The 19563-nt window shown below is 39.5% G+C and overlaps 1 protein-coding gene and 1 pseudogene across 1 annotated transcript in view; one reads left to right on the top strand and one right to left on the bottom strand.

Moving 5' to 3' along the window:
• The window catches only part of Mid1 (midline 1), a 350467-nt gene that overhangs the window by 150958 nt on the left and 179946 nt on the right, over positions 1-19563 (bottom strand). The gene's annotated exons all lie outside the window — the stretch shown is intronic.
• Positions 12705-12803, top strand: LOC113187403 (U6 spliceosomal RNA; annotated as a pseudogene).

Below are 19563 nucleotides of genomic sequence, written 5' to 3'. Positions count from 1 at the left end.
CTGCCATCTGCCTGGAGTGAAGACTTTGGCCTTCCAGAAACAATCTCTTGGTTGCTGAGTGACCTGAGGCATGCCACTTACCTGGCAAAATAAGGCAACTGCTCAAAGGCTGAAGGCCTAAAATATCAGGCTGCACTCAATAAGAGCGAGCAGCACATTTCATCTTGGCTGTTAAGCTTGGAGTCATTGGAAAGCCATTCTCCTATCAATCATTTCTGCAGCCTCATGAAGCAGGTAGTAAGCTGTATTCTGGGTTGAGTCCTCACCCAGAACACGATCCAATGGTCAGCAAATCACATTCCTCTTTTCTCTGATATCAATAGTTCTTGCTGTCCCCTCAACTTTTCTAAAGCCCTTCCTTTTTCATATTGTATCTGATCTTGGAGAGTATTCTCTTTCCTACTAAAATTTACCCATCATGTGTCTCTAAAACATTTAATAATTCTTATTGTATTCTTGGCACTGTGATTGGGTCCAGTAATTAAGGTGCAATCCCAAGATATGCAAACAAATGGCTAAGGGGAAATACATACAACATCTCAACTGCTGGTGTGGATAAGAGGCTGCAACAGCTATTTTCTGCCATTTATTCTAATCTAAATCGATAGAGCTCAGCATACAGAGTATACTTGCAAACAACCCAAATCCACAGATGCCACCAATTCCCTCTCACTCAGCCCCCTGTGGTTCCCTGGCTGTCACTCACAAAGATGCTAGGAAACCCAGAAGTTCTGGCAAGATGCTGAGAAGGAAAAGGCAAAGAGGTCTGACCCACGGGCAGATGCACTGGCAAGTCCTCTCTGAAGAAGGTATGAACTGACCCCCAAATATTGTCCCTGAAAGGGCAACCATGTCTTGTAGCTCCAGACTTCACTGCTTGAATTTCCCCAATTAAAGATTCATCCTAAGGGTTAAAGGGCTAAAATGGCTTTGATTCCTCCGTATGGTTTCTCTCTCAACATATGCTGGAGAACTTTGTCTCCAGGAAATAGGAGTGTGGTTTGCAGGTGGGGAAGGGGAGGGTGGAAAGATGGGCAATTATGAATTCATTGTATATTAGGACAGGCCTGAGGGAGAGGGCTTGGGGGGACTAGAAGATATTAGAAGGATGGAGAGAGAAAGGAAAAATTTGCAGTTTTTAAACCTATTTCAATTGCCAAAACTGTCCTGTTACCAATAGTAGCAACTCTTTTGTTTTCCTTCTGTGCTTCCATACTGTACAAAACAGAAGTTTTCATGTATATCTAAAAAGAACAAATAGCTGGGCATGGTGGCACACACTAAGGAGGCTGAGACAGGAGCATCACGAGTTCAAAGCCAGCCTCAGCAAAGGCGAGGCGCTCAGCAACTCAATGAGACCCTGTCTCTAAATAAAATACAAAATAGGGCTGGGGATGGGGCTCAGTGGCTGAGTGCCCCTGAGTTCAATCTCCTGTACCAAAACAAAACAAATAAAAAGAATAAATAAAATTAAAAAAAAAACAGAACACACAAAAAAGTCACTATGTCTCTAAAACTCGGAACTTGATTATTTTTCAAAAGGCTTTTTTTTTTTTTTTTTTTTTGAGGGGGTACTGGGGATTGAATGCAGGGGCACATTATCACCGAGCTACATCCGCAGTCCTATTTATTGATTTATTTAGACAGGGTCTCGTGAGTTGCTGAGGATGGCCTTGAACTTGTGATTTGTGATCCTTCTGCCTCAGCCTTCCCATTATAGCATCATTTCTCACTGGAAAATTTTCTGGTTTCAAACAACAAATTCTCAGAACACCAAAAAGTTGATCAATGAATTTCAATTAGATTGGAGTAAGAAGCCCTGGTGTACTGTTCCCCTGTGGGGTGACTATAGATAGAAACTGTGGACTGTATCTCTTCAAAAAGCTAGAAAAGATGATTTTGAATGTTTTCACTATAGAGAAGTGATAAATGAGGCTGAAAATATAGCTCAGTGGTAGAGCCCTTGCCTCGCATGCTCAAGACCCTGGATTTGATTCCCAGGACCACACACAAAAAAAGTCACAAATGTTTGAGGAGATAGACATGTTTAGCCTGGTTACACATATACAGGTATTGAAACATCACATTAACATGTACAATTTTTATGTGTTATATATCAGTTAAATTTATGTTTAATTTAAATCTAATTTTAAACTAAATAATAAATTTTTACATATGTAATAGAATAGAACATAAGGCATTTCTATATTGGGGATTGCTTCATTGATAATTATGATTATTTTAAAAGGAAATTAAGAATTTCTACAAATGGACACACATAGATAAAAATCAACTAAACTTCACAATTACAAATCAAATCATTTGTCAAATCCCCTAAGTTCATTAAAGCTTTGGATACCATCAGTTATCAAGTAGAACTCTATCCTTACAAATGTAGATATCAACAAGCAGCCATTTCGCCCATGCCATAACTCGAATTGGTACAATAAACGGGTACAATAAACTGTACACAAGATTGAAAATTCTTTGAGGGCACAGATCATATAGAAATCATGTTTGGAGCCCAGAAATCTCCTGGCATATAATAATCACCATGTAGCTTTACTGAATATCGATTCTGTAAGTATTCAGTGAATGTTGAGTGATACAAGCAATGAAGGAGAGCCTTGATATTATACTCACCATAAACTATTGACTGAATATGAAACCTTTGATATCCACTTATATTAATTATAACTGATTAACACCTCTTCCCTGTTCTTGCCTTTTTTACTCAGAACCTTTCTTTTAAAGCACAAAGCAGATAAGATTTTTAGGGTTTTCTGCTTGCTTTGTTTTGTTTTTTTAAGGAAAGTCTTCTCTGGGTGTTTGCTTCAATTTTTTGAACTCCTTGACACAGCCTTCTGGAGGACAATAAACATCCTCACCTTTTGTCAATGAATGTTCTCCTCTGGAGGAAAAAGAAAATTTTGTAAATCCACATGAATCCCTAATATTGTATCTTTCGGTTTAAAGAAACTTCTAGAGCATTCCAGGTCATAAAACCAGGCAAATAATCTTCTAGAATTATTTGAGATGAGTTTGGTATGAAATAAAAGGGGTTGATAATGGGCCAGAATCTTGCCAATAGACTGCCCTATGTGTAAATGGAGATTAGATTCCTGTTTGACCTGCTTTATTGCCCTTGTTTTAATCACAGTGTATTTGTAATCACTGTGCTTTTGTATTTTTAAATGAACTCGTTTTCATAGTAGCTCTGCTCATGAGATTAAAGAATTGCTAACTAATCGTTCCAAATAAGCAGAGTAATTCTCTCTGGCTCTGCCTGGGGCTCCCTGCAGTGGTGCCCACTGCCTGGTCTTCCATCATGGAAACGTCAAGCCTGACCCCTGCAGGTGAATAACTGAAATGCATACCTCCAATCAGATCTGCTTTCTTTTAACATCCCATCAAGTTCTGAAAATAAGAACATCCACACTAAGCACAATAAGGATATGGATGACATTGATATATGTTGGACATTCCTTTCAGAAGTTTGCTTTTGGAAAGTAGCAACCACTTGATTAAAAAGAATTTAAATTACATCTGCAAAATACTCTGATGTGGTCAGCCATTAATTCTTTTTTGCCTATTAGAAAAATACAAACGATTTAGATGAACTGGAATCCTCAAATCATGTGGGTTTAAAATATCCTGATTTGGCCCCATCTTTTTCTAATAAAACAGATTGCTCTTTGTCCAGTGACCAAATCCCCCCCTTTCACCAATGCACAGCCCAGGTTGCCATAGCTACCTTGGATGTCTATTTACCACACAAGGGATCAAAGCCAGGAGACATCCACATACACACTTAGCCTTAAAACTTGCTGGAATGTCTGAGGATAACATACAACTACCAATTAAGGGATTTGCTTGTAGCCCATGTGGTCCATAGCCAAGCAATCTACAAGCACAAGTCACAGCAAATGGCAAGGCAAAGCCAAATTGAAAAAAAAAATATATTAAAAAAAACAATAAAGGCCTGTCTTTAAATTGACAGTGGGCCCTACAATGATAACATTTTCTGAAAGAGAGATAGCAGGGAAGAAATTAAAATTTCAGCATATGTTGAAGACATTGAGCTCTCTAAACCATGTGCAAAAACTTAAAACATCTGCTGAAAGGGAATGTTTCTCTGATGCATATTTAAAATTCTGGTTAGAGTATCTTCCTATTAGATATCATAAAAGTGGACTGATCTCAGTGTTGGGACAAATGAGAACAGAAAGGCCTTTTGAACATTTAAAGGCCTGACATTCAAATGAAGGAAACCACACAACACATTTGGGACACTACATGCTGATTACAGAATGATAAGAAAAGGGATGTTACAGGAGAGGTTCTGTTTGTGTTCCTAGAATGCATTTTCAGATCCCAAACCTACACAGGTAATCTTTCTGGGTAGGTGAATATTTTCCGCAGACACTTGCTGTGTCTCTTTATACTTAACCTTTTTGTGCTTTTGCCTCACCATTTGTTCAATGAGGATCAAATTGCCCTTCATTTTCTCCTGGGGATGTGACAGAGAATAAATAGATCATGTTTGTAAAGGGCTTTCTAATCCTCCAAGGAAAGATTAATACGAAGACTTTCATTATTAAGCCAGATGTCCTTGGGCATTTTAATTCCAATCTAAAGAATGCAAAAGGGGCTAATCAAACGGAGTCACAGCCTCCTTGAGAACAGCAGCATCCTAGTCTTGCAAGAATTTAGCAGCTATGTGACTCATTTCAGTGGATCAGAAATATAACCTACACCTTCTCTCAGAGTTTTCTCTGAAGTTTTCAGGGTTCTAAAAGCACAAAATATGTCTAGTAGACAATTTTTTAAAAAAATAATTTTAGTTGTCAATGGACCTTTATTTATTTATATGCGGTGCTGAGAATTGAACCCAGTGCCTCACACATGTTAGGCAACTGAGCCACCACGGAGCCACAACCTCAGCCCTCTGGTAGACAATTTTGTCAGGAGAAATCTGATTCTTTCTCCCAGCTTGATAATGAAGTATTTGTCCCTCCCCTGTGTAGGGACAATAGGTAGCTCACTACTTGGGGAAGATATTTGCAGTTGTGGGAATGCCATAGGCAAACCTGTTGTTTTTGGCCGGGCTTCCAGAACAGGTGGCCATGCCTTTCCTTTTGCCTGGGAACATAGCAAATTCCTTCTCAAGGAAGGTTCAGGAAAATTTCCCATTTACAATTAGAGTGCAGAGAAAGGTTGGCACATGCTTTAAAATTAGGCAAGTCAGGTTTATACTTTTTTTTTCCCTAACTCAGTGTGGCCTTACCAACCCTCAAAGAATTCTATCCTACAGGGTTCCTTTTCTGCCAACCTGGCAGAATCCCAAACCCCTTTGAACCTTATAACTAGCCAGACAGCTTTCTAACTCATTTGGCAATTTCTGGCTACCTTGGATTTCTGGCTAGTCAGTGGTAGGGGTCTCTTCTGGGCTGCCACGCCACTGTTCAGCATTTGTGCAGCCCTAGGGACAGATCACTCATCAACAAAAAGATTGAATTTCATTGCTGAGCTGATGACACATGGGTCGGTTTGAAAGTTAACCCTGCAAATCCAGCTGGGGTTGCTGGTCTGGGATGACAAATTGACTGGTGGGTGCGATTCACCCTGCCTGGATGTAGCAGTCAAGTTTTCCCCACATGAAACTAGAATCAAGCTGGAATCAGCCCACGCAATAATGCCACCATCTCAGTTCCCCCTGCATTCTTTTTCTGGAACTAACTGCCTGGGTTTCTTGTATGAACAAAGATCCTCTCCCTCTCTTCTAGATCCTTCCTCCATCCCATCCTCTTTTCAATACCCAATGGGCAAAAAAAAAAAAAAATAGGTGTATAGAGATGTGGGATAAAAAGTTGTTCATTCATTAAATAAATAAGGAATTACTACATATGTACTTGTATCCTTAAAACTTGAATACTGGGCTGTTTTCCAACCTCATATAAAATGCCACAGCTATTCATGGGAAAAACCATCCCAAGCTTGGGCATCAGGCAAAGGGAATGCCATCATACCAGAGGAATTGTGTGGGCACAGGGATTCTGGAAATTGAGCTCAGATACCACGGAGGAGAGGACAGGTGGCTCCACGCAGGATCAAATGACTTCTTTGTTCCAGCTTAGTCAACAATGTTTTTGCTTTCCCCTTTTTTCCTCTTTAATCCTTTCCAGTTTGCCTTCTCGCTCCTTTCCCCCAACCCATCTGATTACTAGACATTAAAAGAACGAGCCTGGATTGTGAGTTTATTAAACTTAAAGAAAACCAGCCTCCGCCCAGTCTCTAGCAAGGCAAATGCAATTCATTGAAAGCACAGGGCATTGCATGTGCTTTTCTGCACTCACTGAAACTTGCCAAGCATGCTTGCTCAAAGAGCAAACAAGGGGACAAGAGGTTGAGGGTCTCTACCCCTGACCATACCATAGGGTCCTCTTTCACCCCCCCCCAAGCTGCAAGAAAGGGAAAGTTCCAAACGCTCTGCTCCAGTTACAATGGAGAAGGTTCACTCCCCCAGACCGACCCCAAAGTGGGCACCAAAGTAGCAAGTACCCACCCCATTTTGGGAAAAAAAAAAAGTGAAGAGTTTTTCTGGTGACAATACAGATGCTAACTTTCCCACCCAGATTTATTAGCCCTGGCCAAAGTAATATTACTCTTCCATAATCTCTGCCCTTCTCAGCCTACTGGTATGGCTTTCCAGTCTTCTCCTTCTATGAGTATTGATCTTGACATTTAAATATTGACATAAGATTCTTCCATAACTTTGATGGAGTTGTAAATTACACCCTTTTCTTGGGCTTCCTAATCCATTCTTTTCTTTCCTTTCCTTTCTAAACGGTAAAGCTATAAACCTCTGCCTGGGCTGATAAGGAATTTTATCATCCTGCCCCAGAGCTACTGAAGAAACTGCTGGTTTAGAATTCTTTTCAAAGGCTCCTTTAAGTAATCCCCAAGCCCTTTCTCTGCTCATTACTTTCAAGGCTGTCTATTCACGTCCAGAAGCAATACAGTTCCCAAACTGCTAGAACACAGCAAACAAATCTGCATTTTTCTGGAAGGGTTGTGTGTACCATTCGGATTGGTTACGCCTTCTCAGCCATAAACACACTAAGTGCTCAGAACTGGGAGCTAAAATGAGATAAGCGGCCCCCTGTAATTCTTTTTCAGGATATTCAGTTGTCTGTATTCTAACCCAAAGCACAGGAAAGAAGCTAAAAGCTTGAGATACGTCCTGCACAATACATCTCAGCAGCCGTAAACTGGAATGTATTTACGTGTTCTACAAATCGCTTTGAGTCCTTTACAATGACTGCCTGACTTCATCAACCACCATTAGAGGCAAAATTGGGGACGGGTGTGGAGGTACGGGTGGTGGGGGGCCCCCAGGTAATCTGTTTCTTGGGTCGCTTAAGGAAAATGCATCCGTGTCTTTCCTCGGACAGGCATCTGCTAACTCCTCAAGCTCTCGGGAGTAACAGGTCGCAGGAGTCCCGCGCTGCGCCCTCCCTCTCCGGCGCCAGCCCAGCGCAGCCGCCAGCCTTACCTGCCTCATGTTTAGAATTCCATGACCCATCCGGCAGGGAGCAAGCTGCATGGAAGCGCACGCCGCAAGCCTTTAGTGCAGACACTAAAGCCAACAGAAGCCCGCGAGACAAAAGCAACTCGGTGAAATCCACAGGCAGCAAAGAGCACGTTTTCGTCCTCTTTTTCTTTGATCTGTTGCTACACGCACTCTGCCCAAGACAATGTCAAGTTTCTCAACCTTTTCTTTCCCAGCCTATGAAAAGTCGGGCGCAGAGAAGCGAGGACCGCCTGGCTCTTATTTCAAATCAGTTCTCAGGGACGTCGTAGGCGGCTAGCTTGGGCCGCGGAGGAGCCTCACCAATCAGGAACAGGGGGTGGTCCTGGGAGCCAGAGAGGCTGCCTCCGCGAGGATTAGGGTAGCTTTCAGGAGTCAAATGACTGGAAGCAGCTGGAAACAGTGCCCAGAGCTCCCAAAGTAAAGGATGAGTTCTATTATCTAACAGTCCTGCGTCTGCTCAAAGAATAACTAGCTTCGGGCTTTAAATCCTTGCATTTTTAAGAGCTCCCTAGAAGCATTAAAACATTTGGAAAGTGCAGAATTATTTCAGCCAGGAAAGTTCAACACTCAGTACCCAAGGGTATTTTTAAAAGAGTATCTTGCACTGGATACCTACTTCTGCAAAGACATTGGGGAGGAAAACAAATTGTTATGTTAACACTTTCACTGAAACAAGCTCTCAAAGGAAGGAGCTGCTACCCACCTCATTTCCATAGAAACTGAAGAAACTCTATGAAAAACAAATCTTAATGGGGCTGTGCACACAAATATTTTGAAATACAGCAAATGAACAAGGATCTTTATCAATGAGGACCCAAGGCATAATTTCAAATAAAAATCTCAATAGAACAATAAATGCTGACTTTTCTAAACAATATTAAGGAAACTTTAATTCCATCTCTAATATGGCTGGCTGACTTGTATGTTTCTAAAAGCAACACTGACATTTTTGTTAAGAAAAAAATTAAAAATAAGTGCATCTACCTTTCACTATGGTTTCCCTGACCTACACAAGGTTCATCTGCTGAGCTTACTAACAGAGACAAACTGGGATATCATCTTAGCAGGATGGCAGGAGAACCAACTGGCTTCTTAGAAACTTCAACCCAGACTTAAAAAGGAATTTCCAAAGTTTGCTTTCTTAACTCCTTTTAAACAGTACCTCTTTCCAACCCTTAGTATGATTTCAATGAAAATCTACCTCTTGGATTTCATGAAAGAGCAAGTTGAGCAAATACCACTTTGTATAGATCAAGTAATATTTTTCCCAAAGTGGTGACCACAAATTTGTGAGGATAATTCAATAAATACTTTAAATTGTTTTGGTATTAGAAAAAAAGACAACTTAGTAAATAATGAGTCATTGGCTTCAGGAGTGTCTTCCACATGGGTTCAATATGTATGAGCTTGGCCCAATTCTATGAAAATTTGCCATCCTGCTGTGTGTTCACAATCTGCCTACTGTCTACAACCCTATCCCAGCCCCGCCCCCACCTGAGCAGTCTCGTCCACTTCTTGTATTTACTTCAGAGCCCTTCGCTAAGCCCAAGATCAGTGCTTGTGAACCTTGGCACTACTGACATCAGGATCAGTAATTATAGTGGAGCCACTCAATGTGCTATGGCATGTTTAGCAATATCCCTAAACTCTGCCCACTAGGTGCCAGTAGAACCTCCATGGTCAGGAGGATGGATAATGTCTCCCGACTTTACCAGATATTCCCTGGGTAGCAAAATCATGCTTTGAAAGGTTAATTCGTGAACTTGAGACTGCAAGGAAATTTCTAGGAAGTCTGTTAAAAATGCAAATCCTTAGGGCCCTTCTCTAAGGGAATCTGACTGGTAGGTTTGCAGAGGAGCCTGAGAAACAAATTCCTACTGCTGAAGGACCCTGATTCATTTTTAAAAGAGAGACTGCACCTATCCTGGCCCTAGGCATAACCTAGCCCCAGAACATAGGAAGCTACCAGGCCTGCTACCACTGGAGTTAGAACCCACCACACATCTATTTATTTAACAGAAGCTTCTCAGAAGTGTATGTTGTCATCACGTCAAAGGTATTATACACATATTTTGGATTTTCTCTCTCAAGGATGGTGCCCTTTCAAAGTTTCTGCCACTTTCTCTCCTTTGACCCATTCTCCCATCATCCTATGATCTCAAATGTCAATATTCTTTAGTGATTTCCCCTGATGCCCCAAGAAAAAGTAATGTCTCCCTTCCTTCTATGCTCATAAAGCAGCTTCTACAACACCAGTGGTGTGCAATGTTTTAACAACCAGCTCTCAAATAAGTGAAGATTTGTAGTAATAAATAAGTAAATAAGTAAAGATTTGTAGTAGTCCTACCAATTTCCATGGTATAAATACTCCCTCCTTCCTACAGTGAGGAGAGGGCTGAACTTGGAGTTGGAAAGGAGATGGAAAGCACCAGCTGAGCAGACCACGATCTGTCTCTGCTGATTCACTTCCAAACTGAAATGCAATCATATATTCTTGAGTCTCTCTCCTATATTTAGTGTGAATGTCTCAATGGCAAGTATATACACAAAGGCACATCAGTGTTTATAGCACTTCAATTCATAATAACTAAGCTATGGCACCAACCTAGGTGCCCTTCAATAGATGAATGCATAACGAAAATGGAATATTACTCTGCCTTAAGGAAGAATAAAATTATGGCATTTGTAGGTAAATGGATGGAACCGGAGACTATCATGCTAAGTGAAATAAGCCAGTCCCCAAAAAACAAAGTCCAAATGGTCTCTCTGATATGGGGATGCTAACACACAATAAGCAGGGGAAGAGGGTAGAAGTTCACTGGATTAGATTAAAAGAATGAAGGGAACAGAGGGGAGATGGAAATAGGAAAGACAGTAGAATAAATCAGACATAATTTTCCTGTGTTCCATATATGAATACACAACTAATGTAATTCCACAATATATTCAACCACAAGAATGGGATCCTAATTAGAATAAGTCATACTCTAAGTATGTATGTGTCAAAATACACTCTACTGTCATGTATATCTAAAAAGAACAAATTTAAAATCAAAGAATGGTATCTTATATATATTTGTAACCTCAGCTATTTTCACCTACCTGCATGTATAAACATTATAGAATGAAAACAAAATGTAGTGACTAGCTTTCCCCTACACATAGAGAACAATCAAAACTCTGCCACTACTATATTATGGAAGAGAAAGGAATCTTTTGGAAAATACAACTCTTACAGTTACCTTTTTACCATCACTTAGGATCTATTCTGAACTTCTGACAACAGTAAACATAATGCCTTCTCCCACCTTAACACTGCTATGTTCAAGCTATATCTAGATTGGAGTGGGGAAGAGACCATCCTCTAGCACAGAACCCCAGCTTCATGGACATGTTCATGAGACAATATATTTTGTGGTTTTATATGAAGGTACACATACATTTGCATCTGTATACTTATACATCTTCTCAGCCACTGAGCTAGGACTTTGAGGAGGAATCTCTATAATAATCTCTGGTAGGTAAATGAAAGGGGATAAAAAGTAAGAAGTACAAGTAATAAGTACAGCTATTGATGGTGCTTACCTCCATTATTTTATCATTATGTATTAAGACAGGAATGCTAATTGTGGTGTCTTGGCTATTATGAGCCAAGCACTGTGCCAGGCACATCACAATGTGCACCATTTAATTTCCATCCAAATACCAAAAGGTAGGAATCACCATTGGTAGGCAGGATTATTGGGGCAAAGTAAAGATACTCAAGTCTTACCTTCATGAATGGTTTCACCAAGAATCAAACCTAAGTGTATCAGATTAGAATCATTCTGATTTGTGTCTGCTATGGTCTGAATGTTTGTCCCCTCACCCCAAATTCACATTTTGAAATCCTAGCCTGCAATGTGATGATGTTAAGAGGTGGGGGCCTTTGCAATGTGATTAGGTCATTATAACTCTGCCTTCATGAATGGGTTAGTTGGAGCCCTTATAAAAGAGGCCTGAGGTTGTCTGTTTGCCATTTCTGCCCTGTGAGGATACAGAAACAGGCACCATCTATGGAGCAGAGAGCAAGTCCTTGATCTTGGACTTCCCAGCCTCCAATATTGTGAGCAATAAATTTCTATTGTTTATACATTACCCAGTCTAAGATACTTGGTCTAATAGCCTGAACTAAGTGTTATATAATACACTGTCTCCAGAAATGATTTGGACGACCTCTAAGAAAAGTGAATGGTGGAAATAAGTGAAGTCTTCTTTTGCATTTACATGTAAATATAACCTTCTCAAAATGTTAAATGAAGGGCTGGGGTTGTGGCTGGTGATAGGATGCTCACCTAGCATGTGTGAGGCCTGGGTTTGATCCTTAGCACCACATAAAGATAAATAAATAAAGGTATTAAAAATGTTAAATGAAATGAATAGCCCTTTGGGGGTTTCCCATTGAGTGAGGATTTCATAATCCACTGGTAACAGTATAAGCCAGTAAAGTGAAGCAAGAAACTTGTTTCCCCCAAAGAAATGGATGTTCTGATCCCAAGTCTGTGATTAACAGTTTGCAAATGTTAGCTAAAAGGATGTTCTAAATCTTGACAGTGCTTCCTTTAAAAATCAGCCCAGATGATAATCCTCTAGAGTTTTGTGCGAGTTTGGTTATACACAGTCCTCTGCAGCAAACTGAACATAAGTTTCTGGGTGGATATTAAGAGACAGGCCCTACTTAGACACAGATGAACATTGATACACACTCTTGAAGGATAACTAACCATACCTGTGCCACTTCCTTCAATGACTTAATAGGTCAAAGCCTACAGAATGGTGAAAAATGGTTGAGCTGGGCATGGTGGTGCACTCCTGTAATGCCAGTGGCTCAGGAGGCTGAGGCAGGAGGATCACAAGTTTAAAGCCGGCCTCAACAAAAGTGAGGCCCTACGAAACTCAGTGAGACCCTGCCTCTAAATAAAATACAAAACAGGGCTGGGGATGTGGCTCAGTGGTCGAGTGCCCCTGAGTTCAATCCCCAGTACCCCTGCAAATGGTTGAATATTGTTAACTTCATATAGTTTATTCTAATGTGTGTCAAGATACATCATAAAAATTCAAGAGAGTCCTTACTTCTGCAGTACACATTGAAACTGGAACAACACAGAGAAAATTAGCATGACCCCTGCACAAGGATGGCATACAAATTTGTGAAGCTGGTGACACATACCTATAATCCTGGCTACTTGGGAGGCTGGAGCGGGAGGATCACAAGTTTGAGGCCAGCCTGGGCAATTTAGCAAGACCCTTTGTCAAAAAAAAATTGAAAAAGGCTGGGAATGTGTCTCAATAATAGAACACTTGCTTAGCATGTACATGACCCTGGAGTCTGTGGCACCACAAGAAGAAAAATAAAATCAATGAAAATCAAGCTGATCTTGCTACATAGTCACCTAGAAGAATGTATCCAGTGTAAGGATACATTCTTGGGGATCTATGAAAATAGTGTTTTGCTTTTATTCTCCCCAAGAAGTTCTAGAAATCTAGTTGTTTTATTCTTATGAGGGCAGAAAAAAATTTGAGAAACACTGTGTTCAAGGTGATTAGTGAAGATAATTTAAGTTGACAACAACATAAGTTCCTGCTTAGAGAAGGAAAATCCTATCTAGAATTCTTATGGAAGCCACAGGAAAGAATTAAGTTTCTACTCACTGAAGACAGGTCTCATTAAGTTAGTTTCTTTCTGTTGTTAAGGGAAGCAGTGCCACATTATAGTAAGGACAGGGAAAATGGGATTTGGAATCTCTTTGTGGTGCTGACTTGGCTACAACTGACAGATGGACTCCAGGTGAACCAACTGGCATCTCTAAGCCCCAGATTTCTCTGGGGACACTTGGGCAGATTGAATGAAATCAGGAAGTGTGCCTGGTGCAAGTGCTATTGCTTGTTTCATGAATGTCTCAGATGACTAACTCTGGAAGAAGAGAAGGAATCTGAATACAGAAATAAAACACATACACACCAAGAGAAATAGTTTAGGAGAATACCCCCCTAAAGGCAGGCTTTCATGCAGGGCAGAACTGACTGAATGGTCATCAGTCAGGGTTTGAAATAAATTAGGCTTGAGAATTCCTCACTTGAAAATTAAAATCTTAAAACAAATCATGTAATTTTAAGTTTCAATTATAACTAATCATTGTATGCATTTGGAGATGAAATGTATAGACAGTTTCTAGATTTTGTTGATTAAGTACAGCTGATTCTTCATTCTCTTTCTCTTAGTAATTTGGTAAATGATGTATGCATGAATTTAGCAAGGGCTTTTTGTTCTTTTCATTTTTGTTATGATTTGGGGGATTTTGTTTTTGTTGATGCTAGGGATAGAACCCAGGGACTCATACATGTTAGGCAAGCACTCTACCATTGAGATTTACCTCCAGTCCTTTTTTTTTTTTTTTTTTTTTTTTGAGACAGGGTCTTGCTATGTTGCCCAGGCTGGCTTCAAACTCCTAGGATCAACTGATCCTCCTGCATCTGCTTCCCAAGTAGCTGAGACTATAGGCTTCACTGTGCCTGGCTCTAAGGGGTTTTGTAGCCTCCTCTCACTCTCAAAATTTGTCTCCATTCCCAATAGAACCCTTCTGCTTCATTTAAACACAGTAGTATCCTACTTTCCAGAGTAATTCTACAATTTCTAAGTCATCTACTTTTTGCCATAATTTTCTATTGGAATTTGTAAGAGGAAAATTATTAAATCAATTTTTGGGAGGGGTACTGGGGAACCCACTGATGCTTAGCCACTGAGCCACATCCCCAGCCCTTTTTTATTTTTTATTTTGAGTCTCACTAAATTGCTTAGGGCCTCAATAAGTTGCTAAGGCTGGTCTTGAACTGGTCTTGAAATCCTCCTGCCTCAGTCTCTCAAGTCACAAGGATTACAGGGGGTGCACCACAATGCCTGGCTTGAATCAATTATCTTTTACTAATCTTATTATCTGTTCTTCCTAGATGCTGAGCTCATTGAGGCCTATATCAATCAAGACTCTCCAGAGATGCAGAGCCAGTAGGATGCATAATACACATATAAGATTGTTTCAGGCTTGTATGGCTGTAGGGACTTGCAATTCTGGCATTTATAGGGCAGGTCAGTAGGAGCTGACCCTGTGGTCTTGAGGCAAAACTTCTTCCTGGGGGGGAAACTCAATTTTGTTGTGAAGGACTTCAACTACTTGGATGAGGCCCACCCACATGATCAAAGATAATCTTCTTAAAGTCAACTAATTGTAGCTGTCAATCACATCTGTAAACATCTCCATAGCAAAGTTAATATTTGATTGAAGAAATGGATACCATAGCCCAGCCAAGTTAAAAAAAAAATCACATAACCCAAACATTTACCTCTCCTGCAACAAGTAAGAACATATTAGTTAATAAATGCTTATTGAACTGTTGCAACTAACAATAATAATTTAAAACCTCTATCAGTAGAAGGCTTCTTCATAAAAGATGTAATTTTGCTAAAATATCTATTATATACTTCTCAATGGCATCCCTGGAAGGTAAGAGACATAAAATTTCTTAACCACTGAGCTATATCCCCAGCAATTTTTTAAAATATATTTTATTTTGAGACAGGGTCTCACTAAGTTGTATAGGGCCTCTCTACATTGCAGAGGCAGGCTTTGATATCGTGATCCTCCTGCCTCAGCTTCCAGAGTTGCCGGGATCACAGGCATGTGCCACTGCACCCAGCGAGAGCAATACAATTTTGAGATGAATGATTTCTAATTGACAATTCTATATTATGTCATACTATCAATCAAATGTCAGGATTGTATGCAATTATTTTCACACAAAGTTTGAAAATTTTTGCATCCCATATGTTCCTTTGGAAACCACTCAAAGATGTGTTTTAGCAAAATGAGGGAATTAAACCTGGAAAGATAAGCCAATGGGACTGGGAAAATAGAGGATCCAATATAGAGAGAGGTAAGAAAAGTCCAAGATGATAGATGCATCATTTTAGAAAGGCCCAATTTTAAATTGTAGCAGGAACATGAAGGACTCTGGGAGGTTAGATCTCTAAAGAGGAAAAAAATGACACTGATAAATTAAATTTGAGGTTTTAAATTAAACAGGTACACACAAATATAAGAAAAATGTGAGGCTATCATTAACTCCAGGAAAAACAAAAACTGCATGAAAACAGAAGCACAGTCATAGAATGCTCCTTAAATTGACAGTGAACTCTGATACAGATATTGTAGCAGAGACAATTGTAGCAGAGACAATTAGTCATCAGTCCAGTATCCATCTTCCCTTTCTTTCTTTACAAAAGAACTTCAATTAATTTAGGGCAGAAATGTGTCCAAATGAAGAATAGTTCCTAGTTTTCCTTACAGGTATGGGTGATTAAGTGAAACTATTATAGACTTCAAAATGGTAATAGAAGCTCCTATGTAGGACTTTGGGGAAAGATCATTAAAGGGGACACATACTTCTCTTTACCCTTCCCAGATTTCCCCATGAGGAATATGTTTGCAAAGCCTAAGGGCCATAAGGAGGATAAACCACATTGTAAAGACTAGATAACAAAAAAGCTAGAAACATCCTGGATTCCTAATGACATTTTGGAGCCTCTATATGAGCCCTGAGTCCTGAACTTCATGTTTTGTGAGAAAAATTAATCACTAATCTGTTAGAACAAGGTTGGTTTTTTTTTTTTTTTTTTTTGGAATGTGGTGCAATATATTTGTATGTATCTATCATCATCTTGATACAAGAATGGTCATTTTTTAACTTTTATTTATTTGTGGTGCTGAGGATAGAACCCAGGGCCTCACCCATGCTAGGCAAGTACTTTCTTGCTAATCTACAACCCCAGCCCTGAACCAGTATTTTGATATTTGTGTAACTAGGTAAAGTAATTTTGTGACACTGTTATATTAGGAAAAGGTGGTGTGGGAATGAAAAGGGATAAATTCCATCTTTCTTTGTTTCTTTTTTTTTTTTGTGGTGCTGGGGATCAAACATAGGGAAGGATAATTCCCTTTTGATCATATATAGAATGTTAAAGATAATGTCTAAAATTCATAAGCCAAGAAAGAGCAGTAAAAGGATATTATGGGAAATATGGAAGTACATACCAAAGGAAATATTTACCAGTTGAAAATGATTACCCCTAGGGCGGAGAGGGATGGAACAAAGATTGCTGGTTTTCATTATGAGTCTTTAATACATTTGTACTTTGAACATGTATTACTTTGATAAAAATTAAACTTAGTGAAAAATAAAAAGGCACTCACTTGCAATTAAAGCAATTTTTATCCTTAAATTCATTTCCTGTGAACTAACAGTGTTTTATGATTATTTGACCTATGGTTGACGAAAGAGTCATAGTAGAATTTTAGAGAAATTACATGCCTGATGGCCCATTCTGAACCCCCAAGTGTAATGTCACCATGTAGTGCACATATGAGCTGATTGGCATTTCCTGTTTCCCCCACCACAGCTTTAATTTGCTCAAGGTTTGTGACTGATTTGCCATGTGTATCCAGAAATACATATATTAGCCCTGATCCAAACTGTTTTAGGCAAACATTCTTTTAAATCTCTAGGAATGAAGATTCTACAACCCAGATGCCTTAATAATTCATTAGCGTAATCAAAACTCCTTTTTTCTTCTTACTCATTTAATAATATCATTCTTGATTTAAAATATGTTTTTTGTTGTTGTTGTTGGTGGTGGTGGTAGGTTTAAGTGTGGGTAGGAGTAGCTGGTAACCGTTTTCCATATTATAACCATTTTGCTTCTTATTATTCTTTTATCTCACTTTCCTTAAAGGTGAAAAGGATTAGTCCCTCAAGCTTTTAATATTTTAATGCCCCAAACTGGCTTTTAAATTAGTCTTAGAGATTAAAAAAATTAACTTTTGTGAATCAGGTCTCACTTTTGCATGTTAGAAACAAGCAAATCAGACTGGATCGTTTATAATCACGTGGACATAAAAAAGGTGATTAGAAATTTTCATCAAAAGAAGCTGTGCACAGGAATTGCACTCCTTGCTTATAAAAATTCAGTGTTTTATCTTGTAGATTGGCACTTCTCAAATGCCCACAAAGATTGCCAGGATGGTAATGTCATTTCTGATTGGTGAAAACCCTCTTCCACTTCACACATAATAGCTAGACTTGGATTTAAGATGATGATAAAGATAAAAACTACTTATGAATCATGGTTTATACATCTCTTTCCTTTGCTAGACACAGATCAGGGTGTTTTTCATCTCATTTAATAGCTGAGGAAAGACTATTTCCTTATAACTGGTTAGATTTTCCTCTGCTAGGAACCACTTATGAATTCACACATATTGAGATAGGCTTTCGTTTACTGTTCCCCCATGCAAGATAAATATATCAAATTGTTTCAAGGGCAAAAATGAAAACATTGATTATCAGTGCCCTAGCTTTCTCCATATGTATTAAAGAGGACAATTCTTTTTAACCTAGGGGTGCTCTAACACTGAACTATATCCCTTAGACTCTATAGGATATGCAGATATTTGCCCTCTCCCCGCCCCCCCCCCACACACACTGAGACATTCCTAACACTTTAGCTCCTACTGCTGTCACCCTTACTCAGTCTCTTCCAACCAAGACAGGCTCTTTGTGTTGCTCTTTGTCCTGGACTCAGAGTTTCTGAGATCACTCTTCCCTGTGCCTGAATAAGTATGTCACTGTCCATTTCCATAGCTGAAAGCCTTGCTTTCTCACTTCCTGAGATCTCTGTTAAAATGTCACTCCATTAAAAAAATATCAATTTGCTAACCCCAATAGCACTCCCTATCTCCCTTACTATAACCCCTGGCATCATTAGACCTACTACATATTTATTTGTCTCCACTGAAAGTTCTGCTCATGATGGCAGTGCATAGCCCATTTGTGCCAGTCTATATCACTAGAACCTAGAACAATCCTTGGCATATTGTAGATACTCAATAAATACTCATTGAATGAATGGTTGACTATTCTGGCATAAAGAAGGTATACTGTTGAATCTTTGTTAGTGTGAAGTTAAGGCATTCAGGTCCCTCAAATTCCTTTGCTTAGAGGAGGTCCTTGTCTCTATGTTTGAGATCTTTTGGATGCCTTCAACATGATGAAAATCAATTAATAGAGATGTATAGATACCTATATGTTGCTAGTGAAATCCACGGCTAAAGCATTGATGACCCAATTCCCTCGGAATAAGGTAAAAAGCTTCAAGGCTGCATTCAAAACTGTGGGAATGAATCACACAAATACAAGTGTACTATGTTGGGAAAGCCAGTGGGAAATTCTGAATGAAAGGAAACCTCATTCACAGTCCTAAAGAAATTTCCCTAAAATCCACATGCTGTCCTGCATAACAACATCATTTTCCCTGAGGGCTACCTTATTAATAGGCATATACAATGTTTCTTTCTTACTTACCAATGGTAGGGAGAGCAGAGCCCAAATTTGGAGAACCACTTACAGCAAATAAAGAGTTATTAAAGTACATCAATTTGTTTTAAAAGGTAAATAACAAATTCCTGGCTTATCTTGAAGCTGCACTGTGATAAAATAAAAATTGGAAGCGGCTTGTGGTTGGAAATTTCAGTACCATATCAGTATCTAAGTGGTAAGATCCCAACAGCCCAGCATGAGGCTCAGGAGATGAGGGAGTATTTGTGGCCAGTCATGGGTAGACTGGGATTTGATGCCTCATTCCAAAGAGGAACTGCATCTGCAGCAGGTTTGCCACACCACTGCTGGAAAGAACACAGCCTCTGAAGTCAGAGATTGGTCCAATTCCCCATATTTCAACCATACACCTGCCACATATTCCAGGGAGCCTGACACTGAACTACTCCATGGTAGATATGGGATTTCTTTTATTAGCTCCTTTTTAGTTCAGCCCAAATACCTCCTGGTGGGTTTTACTATATTACATAGCACATCTCTCTAGT

The sequence above is a fragment of the Urocitellus parryii genome, chromosome X (genome assembly GCF_045843805.1).
Source record: "Urocitellus parryii isolate mUroPar1 chromosome X, mUroPar1.hap1, whole genome shotgun sequence".
Lineage (NCBI taxonomy): Eukaryota > Metazoa > Chordata > Mammalia > Rodentia > Sciuridae > Urocitellus > Urocitellus parryii.
Note: the sequence above shows the minus strand (reverse complement) of the source record. Positions and strands in the feature narration are given on the sequence as shown.